This window comes from Chiloscyllium punctatum, chromosome 49, assembly GCF_047496795.1.
Source record: "Chiloscyllium punctatum isolate Juve2018m chromosome 49, sChiPun1.3, whole genome shotgun sequence".
NCBI classification, from domain to species: domain Eukaryota; kingdom Metazoa; phylum Chordata; class Chondrichthyes; order Orectolobiformes; family Hemiscylliidae; genus Chiloscyllium; species Chiloscyllium punctatum.
Window position 1 is genome coordinate 36769752 of NC_092787.1, and position 16221 is coordinate 36785972.

Sequence of the window (16221 nt, forward strand, 5' to 3'; positions counted from 1 at the left end):
GATGTAAGCAGGGGAGGAGCAATGTAAAACAAAAGACATCAAATCATATAAATATTATGTATGAATTTAACTTGGTGTGTGTATGTCCTCTACCTTATAGGCACTGGACATCTCACCCACTTGCAAGTGTAACATAAAGGGCACTGCTGATTCAGATCTTGTCTCGGACTGAAATTATTGAAGTGAGTGGGCTTTGTTTCTCACAATTGGGGGCTCGTCCGGGATTTTCTTCCATCACCGGGGGGAGTGGCTGGCCTTGGACACTGGGAAGACGCGTCCCATTCCCCATTGAGGAGCGGTCTCGTGTCCTGGTTTGGTCTGCTCCCTTGGGCGACTGGTACGAATCCCACAGGAGAGACATCTGAATCAGACAGGGATAGGCGTTCGATAGAAAATACAGCGACAAGGGGCCAGGCAATTCTGTGCACAGACCAAGGTAAGAAACCTGACTTTTAAGTATTGCCTTGGTGGCCGGGATTGAGTTTTAGTAGTTAATAAGGGACTAACGAAGGAACTCAATATGGGTTGTGCCGTGGGTAAGGAAAAAGCCTCGGGGAAAACAAAAGAAGGAAGAGGCAATGGAAATGGAGGCGGGGTCCCTTACAACATACCTCCAGAAAGTCCTTTGGGCAGGATGTCGTGGAATTGGCAAAATAATACTTGTACAATGGAAAAAGATGATTAAATATTGTTGATGGACTAAGGAATCCATTCTTCGTCCCGCCGTCTTCTGGCCAAAATACAGGTCGGACAAAGACTGGGTTTGTAAATATCTGAATTTATATGTCAATGAGTGTGTGAGAGAGAGAGAGAGAGAGAGAGAGAGAGAGAATGAAAAGAGCTGTACAGCTGGTAGAAAGTTTAACCCTTTGTGATTTGGTTTGAATGCACATTTGTTTGTTGGTGATTGAATGTTTGCATTTTATTCCCTGGAGCTTGAGTTCGGGGACTGTTTTGAATCTGATTCTTATTATGGAAACTTATCATGATTTCTTTTAAGGTTAAGGATTCTATAGAGATTATGAAATAAAAAAGAATGATAACTCTTGTTCTTCTTACAGGTCATGACTGCCTTACTATCAGTTTCTAACTAATCTCTTTTATCTTTACATAAAGGCGATTTATGGAGGACAGTTGAAGTTTCAGTTCAACATTAGATTGTAATAAAAACAAAATTCTATGGTTAATATCTGTGACCTTGGATTCGGCCATTGTTCATGCATTAGAAGTTTTTTTTTAAACTTGAATAGACAAATAATTTTAAGGCAGCTCTGATTATTTCAAGACCTATAGTATTGTAATTGAGCAATGATTGGTCAGCACTACTTAAGAAAACTAATTTTGGATTTAAATTAAGGGACTAAAACTGGGTGATTACAGTGGATTTCAAAATTGAGAACTGTATGCATTTTACATTTTGAATATTAAATACTGAATAAATGAACCTAAATATATAAATATATTTACAAGTTTGGAACAGGCTTTAAAGTTAGTCAAGCATGAATTGATGAATTGGTGTTTGAAGTTATGGGGAGCTAGAAATATTGCAATATTTCTTTAAAAAAAGAAAAAGGGGAAGAACATAATGACTTATCCCCTTCGGGAGGTACCAATAGGGGACAAAGAGATTGGGTTTGTAAGTATCCCCCTCAGCAGTGGGGAGGTCAGAAAATTTAAAAAGGAAATGAAGGTCCTGGTTGAGGATCCGGTAGGGTTGTCTGAACAAATTGATCAATTTTTGGGGCCCAGTCTGTATACCTGGGCTGAGTTAATGTCTATTTTGAATATACTATTTACTGGGGAAGAAAGGGGACTTATATGGGGAGCAGCCATTAAAATATGGGACAGGGAACACCCCATTGGAGATGGGGATGCTGGACAGGGAGAGGTGAAGTTTCCCCTCAGAGACCCCCAGTGGGAAGATCAAAACCCAGAGTATTAAGAAGGAATGAGGGAATTGAAAGACCTGGTTCTAAAAGGAATAAGAGAGGCAGTTCCGAAGTCACAGGATTTGACTAAAGCCTTTGAAGTTAGACAGGAGAAAGATGAGACTCACTCAGCTTTCTTGCAAAGATTAAGAGACTCAATGCGGAAATATTCTGGAATGAACCCTGAGGACCCAGTGGCACAGGGTCTTTTGAAAGTACATTTTGTGACAAAGGCATGGCCAGACATACAGAGAAAGATACAGTAGATCGAAGGGTGGAGTGAAAAGCCATTAGATGAATTGTTAAGAGAGGCACAGAAAGTGTTTGTAAAGAGAGAGGATGAGAGTCAAAAACAGAAGGTGAAAATGATGGTAGCTGCGGTTGATGAGGTAGTTAAGAAAAGAATGGAACCAATAGTGAGCAACTGGAGCGGTGGGTGGCAGCATGTCGTACAGAGAGGACAAGGGGGAGCGTTTGATAGAGGGTTCGAGCGACAGGGGCAGAGCTGGAGGTCTCCACAGGCAGGATGCTATTATTGCGGAAAGATAGGGCACTTTAAGTGGGAGTGTCCTGCTCTGAAAAGGGAAGAGAGGGCAATTCCGCTTATGAATTTTGATGAGGAATAGGGGTGTCAGGGGTTCCTGCCTTCGGGGGCCCACCAGGAACCCTTGATAAACCTGAAGGTGGGACCCTGTGGGGAAGAGGTAGTCTTCCGAGTAGATACGGGGGCAGCACGGTCATCGCTGAATTTTAAACCAAAGAAAGTAGGAATGTCAACACGGTCAATTACTGTTTCCGGGGTAAAAGGGGAAGGATTTATTGTTCCAGTATTTGAACCTATGATGATAGAAGGTCCTAAGGATAGGGTCACAGGGGAACTGTTGTATATCCCTGATATAGGATGTAACTTATTAGGGATTTAATTATCCTCTTAGGACTGGAGATTGGAATTCAGGAAAAAGAATTAGTTGTCCAAATGGCAATGTTGACAGAGGATATGGAGAGAGAGATAGACCCTATTGTATGGGCTAGAGAAGGGAATCGTGGAAAATTACAGATCCCTCCCCTTGATATAAATTTAAAAAGGAAAGGGGACGTTGTCTGTGAGCGACAATATCCCATTTCCATAGAAGGTAAATGAGGACTGCAGCCAGTAATTGAAGGATTGATTAGAGATGGACTGTTGGAGCCATGTATGTCTCCTTATAATACCCCAATACTACCAGTGCGGAAATCCGATGGAACATATCGATTGGTGCAGGATTTGAGAACATTGAATCGAATAGTACAGATCAGGCACCCAGTGGTGTCAAACCCCTATACCTTATTAAGTGAGATCCCTCATGACCACAAATGGTTTAGTGTGATAGATTTAAAGGATGCCTTTTGGGCTTGTCCCTTGGCAGAGGAAAGTAGGAATTTGTTTGCCTTTGAGTGGGAAGACCCTAAGACAGGACAGAAACAGCAATACCGGTGTACTGTGCTTCCCCAGGGGTTTACGGAATCCCCGAGTTTATTTGGACAGATGTTAGAACAAGTATTGGAGAAATTTAGCAGCCCCAAGGGGACTACCCTGTTGCAGTATGTAGACGACCTCTTAGTAACAGGAAAAAGAAGAGAAAGAGTAGTAGAAGCCACTAACAAATTATTGAATTTCCTGGGTCAGCAGGGACTGCGAGTATCTAAAAACAAACTACAATATGTGGAGCAAGAAGTGAAATACTTGGGAGATTTAGTTAGTGAGGGAAAGCGAAAGATAAGCCCGGAACGGATAGAGGGAACAGTGGGGATGCCACTGCCCAGCACTAAACGGGAGTTACGCAAATTTTTGGAAATTATATCTCAAACTATTAGAGGAGGAACCAAAATGTTTAAGTTGGGATGATGAGGAAAAAGAACTAGTTGAGAAACTCAAAAGAGATCTGATCCATGCCCCCGTGTTAGCCTTACCTTCTCTAGATAAACCTTTCCACCTCTTTGCTACCGTGGATAAGGGAGCGGTTTTGGGAGTATTGACCCAGAGGTGGGGAGGAATGAGACAACCAGTAGCATATCTTTTGAAGCTACTGGATCCAGTATCCCGGGGGTGGCCTGAGTGTGTGCAGGCTGTGGCTGCCACTGCACTGTTGGTGGAGGAAAGCAGAAAGCTTACATTTGGGGGAGCCCTAATAGTAAGCACTCCACACCAAGTGAGAACGATCCTAAATCAAAAAGCTGGGCGATGGTTGACAGACTCGCGGATTCTGAAATATGAGGCAATATTAATAGAAAAGGATGATCTAGTGTTGGTCACGGACAATTGTTTAAATCCAGCTGCCTTTCTTTGGAAAGGGGAAGGAGACTCTCCTCAGAATCCAGGCCACGATTGCCTTGACATTATAGAATACCAAACTAAGGTCCGCATGGACCTCAGAGATGTTCCACTTCATGTAGGGGCTAGACTTTTTATAGACGGATCATCCCGGGTGACTGAAGGGAAAAGATATAATGGGTATGCAGTCGTAGACGGGACAAACAGTAGTGTGGTGGAGGCAGGACGGTTGCTAAATGGGTGGTCAGCTCAGACTTGTGAACTCTATGCATTGGAAAGAGCCCTTAGGCCATTAGAGAATAAAGAGGGAACAGTATACACTGACTCTAAATATGCATTTGGTGTTGTGCACACTTTCGGTAAGATATGGCAGGAACGAGGGCTGATCAATAGCCGAGGGAAAGAATTAGTACATGAAGAATTGATTAAACGGGTCTTGGAGTCCCTATTACTTCCCCGAGAAATAGCAGTAGTGCATGTAAATGGTCTTCAGAAAGGAAATGAACTAGAAGTTAGGGGAAATAGGTTAGCCGATGAAGTGGCTAAGGAAGCAGCCCTGAACCCACAAGAAGTGGTGATTCATTCCCTAATACCTACTGTCCCAAGTCCTAGGGAAGCTCCTATATTTACTGAAAGCGAAGAAAATGAATTGAGAGATTTCGGGGCTGTAAAAACAGCAGACGGGCATTGGATGTTACCTGATGGAAGGAGAATGTTAAACAAAATGATGATGCGAGAGATTATGGCTGTCCTACACCAAGGCAGCCATTGGGGAGTACAAGCAATGTGTGATTTAGTTCTTAGGGAATATGGATGTAAAGGAATATATACAATTGCTAAACAAATATGTGAGGGATGTATCATATGCAAAAAGGTAAATAAGAAAGTCTTGAGAAAACAGACCCCGGGAGGAAGAGACCCGGGATTGAGACTTTTCCAGAGTATACAAGTAGATTATACTGAACTCCCCAGGGTAGGCAGACTAAAATATATGCTAGTCATAGTAGAGCATTTATCTGGTTGGGTTGAGGCATACCCCATAGCTACCGCCACTGCGAATGGAGTGTCTAAAACAATATTGGAGCACATAATTCCCCGATATAGGCTCGTGAACCATATTGATTCCGACCAAGGAACTCACTTTACCTCTAAAGTGTTACAGGGGGTAATGAAAGGGTTGGGAATTTCCTGGGAGTTCCATACTCCGTGGCACCCACCATCATCGGGAAAGGTTGAGAGAATGAACCAAACACTCAAATGACAGCTCTCTAAATTGATAATAGGAACCAGACTCCCTTGGACCAAATGTTTACCGATAGCTCTCTTGCGAGTACGAACAGCCCCAAGGAAAGATTTGGGACTATCCCCCTATGAAATCTTATTTGGATTACCTTACTTGGGAACGAATGGAGAATTGCCAATTCCCGAAACTAAAGATTTGTTTTTAAAGAAGTATATACTGGGCTTGTCCTCCTCTTTGTCTTTCCTCAGGAAACAGGGTTTATTGGCACAGACTCCACCCCTTGAATTCACCGTTCATCCCATCCAGCCGGGCAACTGAATCTTAGTAAAATCATGGACAGAGACTAAATTGCAGCCGGACTGGGAAGGGCCGTACCAGGCTCTTTTGACTACCGAAATGGCAATAAGGACAGCGGAGAAAGGCTGGACTCACTACACTCGGATCAAAGGGCCAGTGGACCCTCCAGTTGAGGAAGAAGTCTGGACAGCCGAATCAACGCAAGACCCACTGAAACTCAGGCTAAAGAGACTTTGAGTAACTGATTATACAGTGGCGATGCGAGCGCGGGATTATTTCTGTAAGATTGTATATTAAGTCTTTTTGTGCTTCAGCATGATGTTTAGAATACTGGGAATGCTGCTAGAATTATGATGCTGGCCCTTTTAGTATTGGGATTTTGTCAAATATCATTTTCATATGTATTATTAACGGTCCCCAAGTCTGATAATCCACAAGTAATAGACGCTGATGTATGCGGCTTAGTAAATTGTGGGGATGTAGATAATCAGAGACAGTACCGCAGCTCTGAGATACATCTTAAGTCCTATGGGGATGGCCTTGGGGACGGTACTTAGTATAATGGTCTCGTCACAGTACACCAGGCCCCCTTCCGACCAGCTCGTGATTGTCCTGATAAAAAGTGTAACCCAATATACCTAACGATAAGGAAAACCACATGGCACGAAACAATCCTGGGGGGGGGCACCTATGAGATACAATGAAATGAAATGTTTGGGATAGAAATGAAAGCAAATGGGAAGGATTTCTTGGGCTGTTGTTTCCGAATTAGTGTAGGACAGGGAAAACGGGTAGAACTACTGGGTAATAAGGTACAATCTTTCACCCCTCCCGATGATCCTAAAGTAGTAAAATTTATAGAGGTAAAGGACTTGTAACAGACCATTGAAATAGAAACTGGGTACGGGATGCAAATGCCTGGGTTGAATGGGTAAAGTATACTGTGAAAAGTCTGAACAAAAGCAATTGCTATGCATGTGCCTCCGGTCGGCCAGTGGCCCAGGTGGTTTCCTTTCCACTCGGGTGGAAGCGAGACAGGAAGGGCATGATATGTATGATAGCCCTGTATCAGGATGAGACTGCGTGGAATGATAGGAATTGTACCTCCCTATCTCTGATGTTCCCTCCCTTGGAGAAGAAAGATGTAAAAGCTCCCCCCCTGTTTTCTGCCGCAGTTGGAAATCACACATCGTGTGTGCGTAGACGAGGTACAAGTCGGTCGAAAGATTTGGGGGAGCTGAAATTATGTACAGAGATTAAGAATGTTACCGAAACGGAGAAGGGAGGGAACTACTCAGCACTAAAGGTTCCCCGAGCAGATCTGTGGTGGGACTGTGGAGGCAAAATATTGAGACCCACGCTACCTCCAGATTGGAGAGGGATATGTGCAATTGTACAATTGGCAATTCCATTTACCCTGGTATTTGAGAAGGAAAAGAAAGAAGGGAAAAAGGGAAGGGGTAAGAGATTACTGTTAGACACTTCTTTCAATGACAGGATTTATCTCTATTCTGTAGGAGTCCCTGGGGGGGGGGGGGGGGTACCTGATGAATTCAAGGCTCGTAACCAGATTGCAGCAGGCTTTGAGTCAGCTCTCTTTTGGTGGGTAACAATTAATAAAAATGTAGATTGGATAAATTACATTTTCTATAATCAACAGCGATTTATAAATTATACAAGAGATGCGGTTAAAGGAATATCAGAACAGCTTGATGCGACAAGTAGGATGGCATGGGAAAACAGAATCGCCCTTGATATGATTTTAGCAGAAAAAGGGGGTGTGTGTGTGATGTTAGGAGGAAGCTGTTGTACCTTTATTCCTAATAACACTGCACCTGATGGTTCAATTAATCGGGCCTTAAGGGGATTGACTACCTTAGCAGAGGAACTGGCTGAGAATTCAGGAGTAGATACATCTCTCACAGGATGGCTTGAATCATGGTTTGGAAGGTAGAAGGGGATGATGGTTTCTATCCTTACTTCCCTGATAGTAGTAGTCGGGGTATTAGTGGCCATTGGCTGTTGTATCATACCTTGTATACGAGGACTCACCCAAAGACTGATTGAAACAGCCTTGATGAAACAAGTGCCCCTAAAAGAAAAATGCAGAAGATAACAAATGGTAATTAAAAGAAAAGGGGGAAATTGTGGGATATAGGTAAATTAATGTTACTTCTGCAGTTCTGCAATTCCATTTTACAAAGTAAAATGAACTCACACCAGTGTGTAATTGTTTTAGCCAAGAGCTGAGTCAACAAGAATGGAAACGATGTGGAGGAAATATATAATTGTTTTTGTATTAGCTAAAACTGTATGTCAGAATGAAATGTGACTTCAAAACAATGGCAGACATTACGGGCAAGTAGATAAGATGTTGTGAGGGGATGAAGTTAAGCTAGATACGCCTGTACAAACAGTAGGTATAAACATCTGCTTCCCACATTTACAAAAACACAGGAACAAACCCCAATTAAAAGGGTCATAGGGATCAGAATGGCCTCGGGAAAGGCACAGATAGAGGGGGTAGATAATGATGAAGAAAGGATATGCCTAACAATGACCTATAGCAGGATGAGGTCAAACAGCCTTGTGAGACCAGAAATAAGCATTTTATCACAGACAAGGCCGGATATGGCAAGAGGTAAACAGGGTAATGGGGGCCGGTCTTAGGGAAGTGGACGATGTAAACAGGGGAGGAGCAATGTAAAACAAAAGACATCAAATCATATAAATATTATGTATGAATTTAACTTGGTGTGTGTATGTCCTCTACCTTATAGGCACTGGACATCTCACCCACTTGCAAGTGTAAAATAAAGGGCACTGCTGTTTCAGATCTTGTCTCGGACTGAAATTATTGAAGTGAGTGGGCTTTGTTTCTCACACTCTGAGACACTACAAATCTGTCCCAACTCCCCTGCCATTTACCTATAGCCCTCCAAATCTTTCCTTAAAAAGTTACATTCCAAATCTCTTTGGAGAATAACTGCTGAATCTACATCTAGCTGCTGTTCAGACTGTTCCAGATGCTCAAAACTCACAGCGTAAAATAATCTTCACATTTTCACCCTGCATTATTTGCCAGTTACCTGAAAGTGGTTACGAGTTACTAGTGGCTGGAAAAGCACAAAAGGTCAGGCAGCACACGGACATCAGGAGAGTCAGAGTTTTGGTCAGCACAGAGACAGGCCCTTTGGCCCAAACTGGTCCATGCCAAGCAAATGTCCATCACGCTAACCCCATTTCCTTGCACTTAGCCCTTATCCTTCTAATCCTTTCCTATCCATGATTTGTCCAAATGCCTTTTAAATATCGTTAATATACCAACCTCAACTACTTCCGCTGGCAGCTCATTCCATGTGTGTACTATCCTCTGTGTAAAAAAAAAATGCCCCTCAGGTTCTCTTTTATTCTTCCCCCTCGAACGTTAAACTGATATCCTTTAGTGCTCAATACCCCAAATCTGGAAAAAAAAATTGAGTGTATTCACCCTATTTGAACTCAGTTATTGCTCAACATCAGAGTGCATCTGGGAAAATGAACAAACAGTGAAATTCACAACTAATCTTGGAGGAACCTGTTTGGAAGAGGTCACAGCACAGAAACAGACAAGTGAATATTTTAAGCATGGCCTTTCAGTAAGTCTGCAGAAGTGAGTAGAGTGGGTTCTTTCTTGATTATATGTTGTATTGAGATATGTCTCCAGTTTAAACTTAAAAATATAAGCCATAAGTTTAATTCAAACCAGAGCAGTGTTTAATAGAAGAATAGGACAGTGTTATTTTCTGAGTTTGTAGATTGAAAGAAGCAAAAATGGCCTTTAGTAGAGTGATATGCTCTTCTTGTCAGATGCGGGTTTAGGAAGAGTTTACGTGTTACTGAGGATTATATCTGCAATAAATGCAATTCGTTGTGAATCCTATCAGATCAAATGGATTGGTTGGAGAGCCACTTAGAGGCAATGAGGAATTTACAAGACCAGGGGGATGTGATGGATGGCAGTTATAGGAAGGGGGAAAAGTTGCAGATACAGTCACATAGATAGGTTACCTCCAGGAAAGGTAAGAGAGGTAGGCAGATAGTGGAGGAGTCTTCTGTAGCTATCCCCATTTCTTGAGAGGCGTAATATCTGGATTACGCCCGGTGCTATGAGGTAGTGATGGCAGGAATAAGAGGATAGAGCAGATGAATGCATGGCTGAGGAGCTGGTGTATGGAAAAAGGATTCATATTTTTGGTTCATTGGAATCTCTTTTGGGGTAGAAGTGAACTGTACAAGAAGGACAGATTGCACCTAAATTGGAAAGGGTCTAATATGCTGGCAGGGAGATTTCCGAGAGCTGCTCGGAAGGATTTCAACTAGTACGGTTGGGGAATGGGGAGTGGGACCCAGGGATACAGTGAGGAAAGAGATCAATCTGAGTCTGGTACAGTTGAGAACAAAGGCGAGTCAAACAGTCAGGACAGGCATGGACAAAGCAGAGAACAAGGTAAGACTGATAAATTAAACTGCATTTATTTCATGCAAGGAGCCTAACAGGGAAGGCAGATGAACTCAGGGCATGGTTAGAGGTCTGGGATTTCATAGCAATTACTGACACATGGCTCAGGGATGGACAGGACTGGCAGCTTAATGTTCCAGGACACAAATACTACAGGGAGAACAGAAAGGGAGGCAAGAGAGGATGGGAATAGCGTTTTTGATAAGGGATAACATTACAGCTGTACTCAGGGAGGATATTCCATCAAATACATCCAGGGAAGTTATGTGGGTGGAACTGAGAAATAAGAAAGGGATGATCATTTGATTGGGATTGTATTATAGACCCCCTAATAGAGTGAAATTGAGAAACAAATTTATAAGGAAATCTCAGTTATCTTTAAGAATAATCGGGTGGTTATGGTAGGGAATTTTAACTTTCCAAACATAGACTGGGACTGCCATAGTGTTCAGGGTTTAGATGGAGAGGAATTTGTTAAGTGTGTGCAAGAACATTTTCTGATTCAGCATGTGGATGTACCCACCAGAGAAGGTGCAAAACATGACCTACTCTTGGGAAATAAGGTAGGGCATGTGACTGAGGTGTCAGTGGGGGAGCACTTTGGGCCAGTGACCATCATTCTATTACTTTTAAAACAGTGATGAAAAAGGATAGACCAGATCAAAAAGTTGAAGCTCTAAACTGGAGAAGGGCCAAGTTTGATGGTATTAGGCAAGAACTTTCAAAAGCTGATTGAAAGCAGATGTTCGAAGGTAAAGGAATGGCTGGAAAATGGGAAGCTGTCAAAAATGAGATAACTCGATCCCAGAGACAGGTTCGTCCTGCTAAGCTGAAAGGAGAGGTACAGGGAATGCTGGATGACTAAAGAAATTGAGGGTTTGGTTAAGAAAAAGAAGGAAGCATATATCAGGTATAAACAAGGTAAAAACAATGACTCCAGATGCTGGAAACCAGATTCTGGATTAGTGGTGCTGGAAGAGCACAGCAGTTCAGGCAGCATCCAACGAGCAGTGAAATTGATGTTTCGGGCAAAAGCCCTTCATCAGGAATAAAGGCAGAGAGCCTGAAGCGTGGAGAGATAAACTAGAGGAGGGTGGGTGTGTGGAGAAAGTAGCATAGAGTACAATAGGTGAGTGGGGGAGGGGATGAAGGTGATAGGTCAGGGAGGAGAAGGTGGAGTGGATAGGTAGAAAAGGAGATAGACAGGTAGGACAAGTCCGGACAAGTCATGGGGACATTGCTGGAAGTTTGGAATTGGGGTGAGGTAGGGGAAGGGGAAATGAGGAAACTGTTGAAGTTCACATTGATGCCCTGGGGTTGAAGTGTTCCAATGTGGAAGATAAGGCGTTCTTCCTCCAGGCGTCTGGTGATGAGGGTGGAATGTGTTGGTGAAGTTGATGAATTGCTCAACCTCCTCGCGGGAGCACAAGGTGGCGCCAATGCAGTCATCAATGTAGCGGAGGAAGAGTTGGGGAGTGGTGCTGGTGTAATTACGGAAGATCAACTGTTCTACATAGCCAACAAAGAGACAGGCGTAGCTGGGGCCCATACGTGTGCCCAAGGCTACGCCTTTGGTCTGGAGGAAGTGGGAGGATTCGAAAGAGAAATTGTTAAGGGTGAGGACCAGTTCGGCCAAACGAATGAGAGTGTCAGTGGAAGGGTACTGTTGGCGACGTCTGGAGAGGAAAAAACGGAGGGCTTGGAGGCTCTGGTCATGGCGGATGGAGGTGCAGAGGAATTGGATATCCATGGTGAAGATGAGGTGTTGGGGGCCGGGGAAACGGAAGTCTTGGAGGAGATGGAGGGCGTGGGTGGTGTCTCGAACGTATGTGGGGAGTTCCTGGACTAGGGGGGATAGGACAGTGTCGAGGTAGGTAGATTTGAGTTCAGTGGGGCAGGAGCATGCTGAGACAATGGGTCGGCCAGGGTGGTCAGGCTTGTGGATCTTGGGAAGGAGGTAGAACCGGGCAGTGCAGGGTTGCCGGACTATGAGGTTGAAAGCTGTGGGTGGGAGATCTCCTGAGGTGATGAGGTTCTGTATGGTCTGGGAGATGATGGCTTGGTGATGGGGAGTGGGGTCATGGTTGAGGGGGCAGTAGGAAGAGATGTCCTCGAGTTGGCGTTTGGCTTCAGTGGTGTAGAGGTCAGTGCGCCAGACTACCATTGCACCCCCTTTATCCGCTGGCTTGATGGTGAGGTTGGGATTGGAGCAGAGAGATTGGAGGGCTGCGCATTGTGAGAGTGAGAGGTTGGAGTGCGGGAGGCGGGTAGACAGGTTGAGGCGGTTAATGTCCTGGAGGTAGTTGGAAATGAAGAGATCGAGGGCAGGTAATAGGCCAGCGCAGGGTGTCCAGGTGGATGCAGTGTATTGGAGGTGGGCGAAGGGGTCCTCGCAAGGTGGGTGGGAATCCTGATTGTGAAAGTAAGCTCGGAGGCGGAGGCGAGCTGCATTGGCGCCACCTCATGTTCCCGCGAGGAGGTTGAGCAATTCATCAACTTCACCAACACATTCCACCCTGACCTTAAATTTACCTGGACCATCTCTGACACCTCCCTCCCCTTCCTGGACCTCTCCATCTCCATTAATGACGACCGACTTGACAGTGACATTTTTTACAAACCCACTGACTCCCACGGCTACCTGGATTACACCTCTTCCCACCCTACCTCTTGCAAAAATGCCATCCTGTATTCCCAATTCCTCCACCTCCGCCATATCTGCTCCCAGGAGGACCAGTTCCACCACAGAACACACCAGATGGCCTCCTTCTTTAGAGACCGCAATTTCCCTTCCCACGTGGTTAAAGATGCCCTCCAACGCATCTCGTCCACATCCCGCACCTCCGCCCTCAGACCCCACCCCTCCAACCGTAACAAGGACAGAATGCCCTGGTGCTCACCTTCCACCCTACTAACCTTCACATAAACCAAATCATCCGCCGACATTTTCGCCACCTCCAAAAAGACCCCACCACCGGGGATATATTTCTGTCACCACCCCTTTCTGCCTTCCGCAAAGACCGTTCCCTCCGTGACTACCTGGTCAGGTCCACGCCCCCCTACGACCCACCCTCCCATCCTGGCACTTTCCCCTGCCACCGCAGGAACTGTAAAACCTGTGCCCACACCTCCTCCCTCACCTCTATCCAAGGCCCTAAAGGAGCCTTCCACATCCATCAAAGTTTTACCTGCACATTCACTAATATCATTTATTATATACGTTGCTCCCGATGCGGTCTCCTCTATATTGGGGAGACTGGGCGCCTCCTAGCAGAGCGCTTTAGGGAACATCTACGGGACACCTGCACCAATTAACCACACCGCCCCGTGGCCCAACATTTCAACTCCCCCTCCCACTCTGCCAAGGACATGGAGGTCCTGGGCCTCCTTCACCGCCACTCCCTCACCACCAGACGCCTGGAGGAAGAACGCCTCATCTTCCGCCTTGGAACACTTCAACCCCAGGGCATCAATGTGGACTTCAACAGTTTCCTCATTTCCCCTTTCCCCGAGTTGCAAACGTCCAGCTCAGCACTGTCCCCATGACTTGTCCGGACTTGTCCTACCTGTCTATCTCCTTTTCTACCTATCCACTCCACCCTCTCCTCCCTGACCTATCACCTTCATCCCCTTCCCCACTCACCTATTGTATTCTATGCTACTTTCTCCCCACCCCCACCCTCCTCTTGGTTATCTCTCCATGCTTCAGGCTCACTGCCTTTATTCCTGATGAAGGGCTTTTGCCTGAAACGTCGATTTCGCTGCTCCTGGATGCTGCCTGAACTGCTGTGCTCTTCCAGCACCAATAATCCAGAATATGTCAGGTATAGACAGCATAGATTGAGTGAATCCTGAGAAGAGTATAAAGGCAGTTGGAGTATACTTAAGAGGGAACTCAGGAGGTCAAAAAGGGGACATGAAATAGCTTTGGCAAATACAGTTAAGAAGAATACAAAGAGTTTTTACAAATACATTACAGACGAAAGGGTAACTAGGGAGAGAATACGGGCCCTCAAACATCAGCAAGGTGGCCTTTGTGTGGAGCTGCAGGAGATGGGGGGAGATACTAAACAAGTATTTTGCATCAGTATTTACTGTAGGAAAGGACATGGAAGATATAGAATGGAGGGAAATAGATCTTGAAAAATGTCCATATTACAGAGGAGGTAGTACTCAATGTCTTGAAATGCATAAAAGTGGATAAATCAGGTGTACTCTAGAACTCTGTGGGAAGCTAAGAAAGTGATTGCTAGGCCTCTTGCTGAGATATTTGTATCATCAATAGTCACAGGTAAGTTGCCGGAAGACTGGAAGTTGCCAAAGTGGTGCCACTGTTTAAGAAAGGTGGTAAGGACAAGCCAGGGAACTATAGTCCAGTGAGCCTTACGTCAGTGGTGGGCAAGTTGTTGGAGGGAATCCTGAGGGACAGGATGTACATGTATTTGGAAAGACAAAGACTGGTTAGGGATAGTCAACATGGCTTTGTGCATGGGAAATCATGTCTCACAAACTTGATTGAGTTTTTTGAAGAAGTTAACAAAGAGGATTAATGAGGGCAGAGCGGTAGATGTGATTTATATGGACTTTAGTAAGGCGTTCGACAAAGTTCCCCATGGGAGACTGGTGAGCAAGGTTCGATCTCATGGAATACAGGGAGAACTAGCCATTTGGATACAGAACTGGCTCAAAGATAGAAGACAGAAGGTGGTGGTGGCGGTTTGTTTTTCAGACTGGAGGCCTGTGACCAGTGGAGTGCCACAACGATCGGTGCTGGATCCACTACTTTTCATCATTTATTTCCATGATTTGCATGTGAGCATAAAAGGTATAGTAGTAAGTTTGCAGATTACACCAAAATTGGAGGTACAATGGGATCATGATCAGATGTGCCAATGGGCTGAGAAGTGGCAGATGGAGTTTAATTGAGATAAATTTGAGGTGCTGCATTTTGGGAAAGCAAATCTTAGCAGGACTTATACACTTAATGGTAAGGTCCGAGGGAGTGTTGCTGAACAAAGAGACCTTGGAGTGCAGGTTCACAGCTCCTTGAAAGTGGAGTCGCAGGTGGATAGGATAGTGAAGAAGGCATTTAGTATGCTTTCCTTTATTGGTCAGAGTATTGAGTACAGGAGTTGGGAGGTCATGTTGCAGCTGTACAGAACATTGGTTAGGCCACTGTTGGAATCTTGCATGCAATTCTGGTCTCCTTCCTATCGGAAAGATGTTGTGAAACTTGAAAGGGTTCAGAATAGATTTACAAGGATGTTGCCAGGGTTGGAGGATTTGAGCTACAGGGAGAGGCTGAATAGGCTGGGGCTGTTTTCCCTGGAGTGTCAGAGGCTGAGGGGTGACCATATGGAGGTTTATAAAATCATGAGGGACATGAATAGGATAAATAGACAAAGTGTTTTCCCTGGGTGGGGGAGTCCACAACTAGAAGGCATAGGTTTAGGGTGAGAAGTGAAAGATATAAAAGAGACTAAGGGACAACATTTTCACACAGAGGGTGTTATGTATATGGAATGAGCTGCCAGAGGAAGTGATGGAGGCTCTTACAATAACAACATTTAAAAGGAACCTGGATGGGTATATGAATAGGAAGGATTTGGAGGGATATGGGCCAGGTGTTGGCATATTGGAACTAGATTGGGTTGGGATATCTGGTCAGCATGGACACGTTGGACCGATGGGTCTGTTTCTGTGCTGTATATCTCAATGACTCTCATGATCTTATACACTTCTCTAAGACCATCCCTCAGCCTCCTATGTTCTCAAGAAAAAAGGTCCTCATTTGTTCAACCTTCCCATGTAACTCAGACTGTTGAGTCCTGGCAACATCCTTGTAAATTTCTTCTTCAATCTTTCCAGTATAATAACATCCTAACGATAGCAAGGTAACCAAAACTGAATACAACACTCCAAGTGCAGCCTCATCAACATC

At 44.7% G+C, this 16221-nt stretch overlaps 1 protein-coding gene across 1 annotated transcript in view; it reads right to left on the reverse strand.

Annotated features, from left to right (window-relative positions):
• Positions 1–16221, reverse strand: part of LOC140469280 (uncharacterized) — a 63521-nt gene that overhangs the window by 25005 nt on the left and 22295 nt on the right.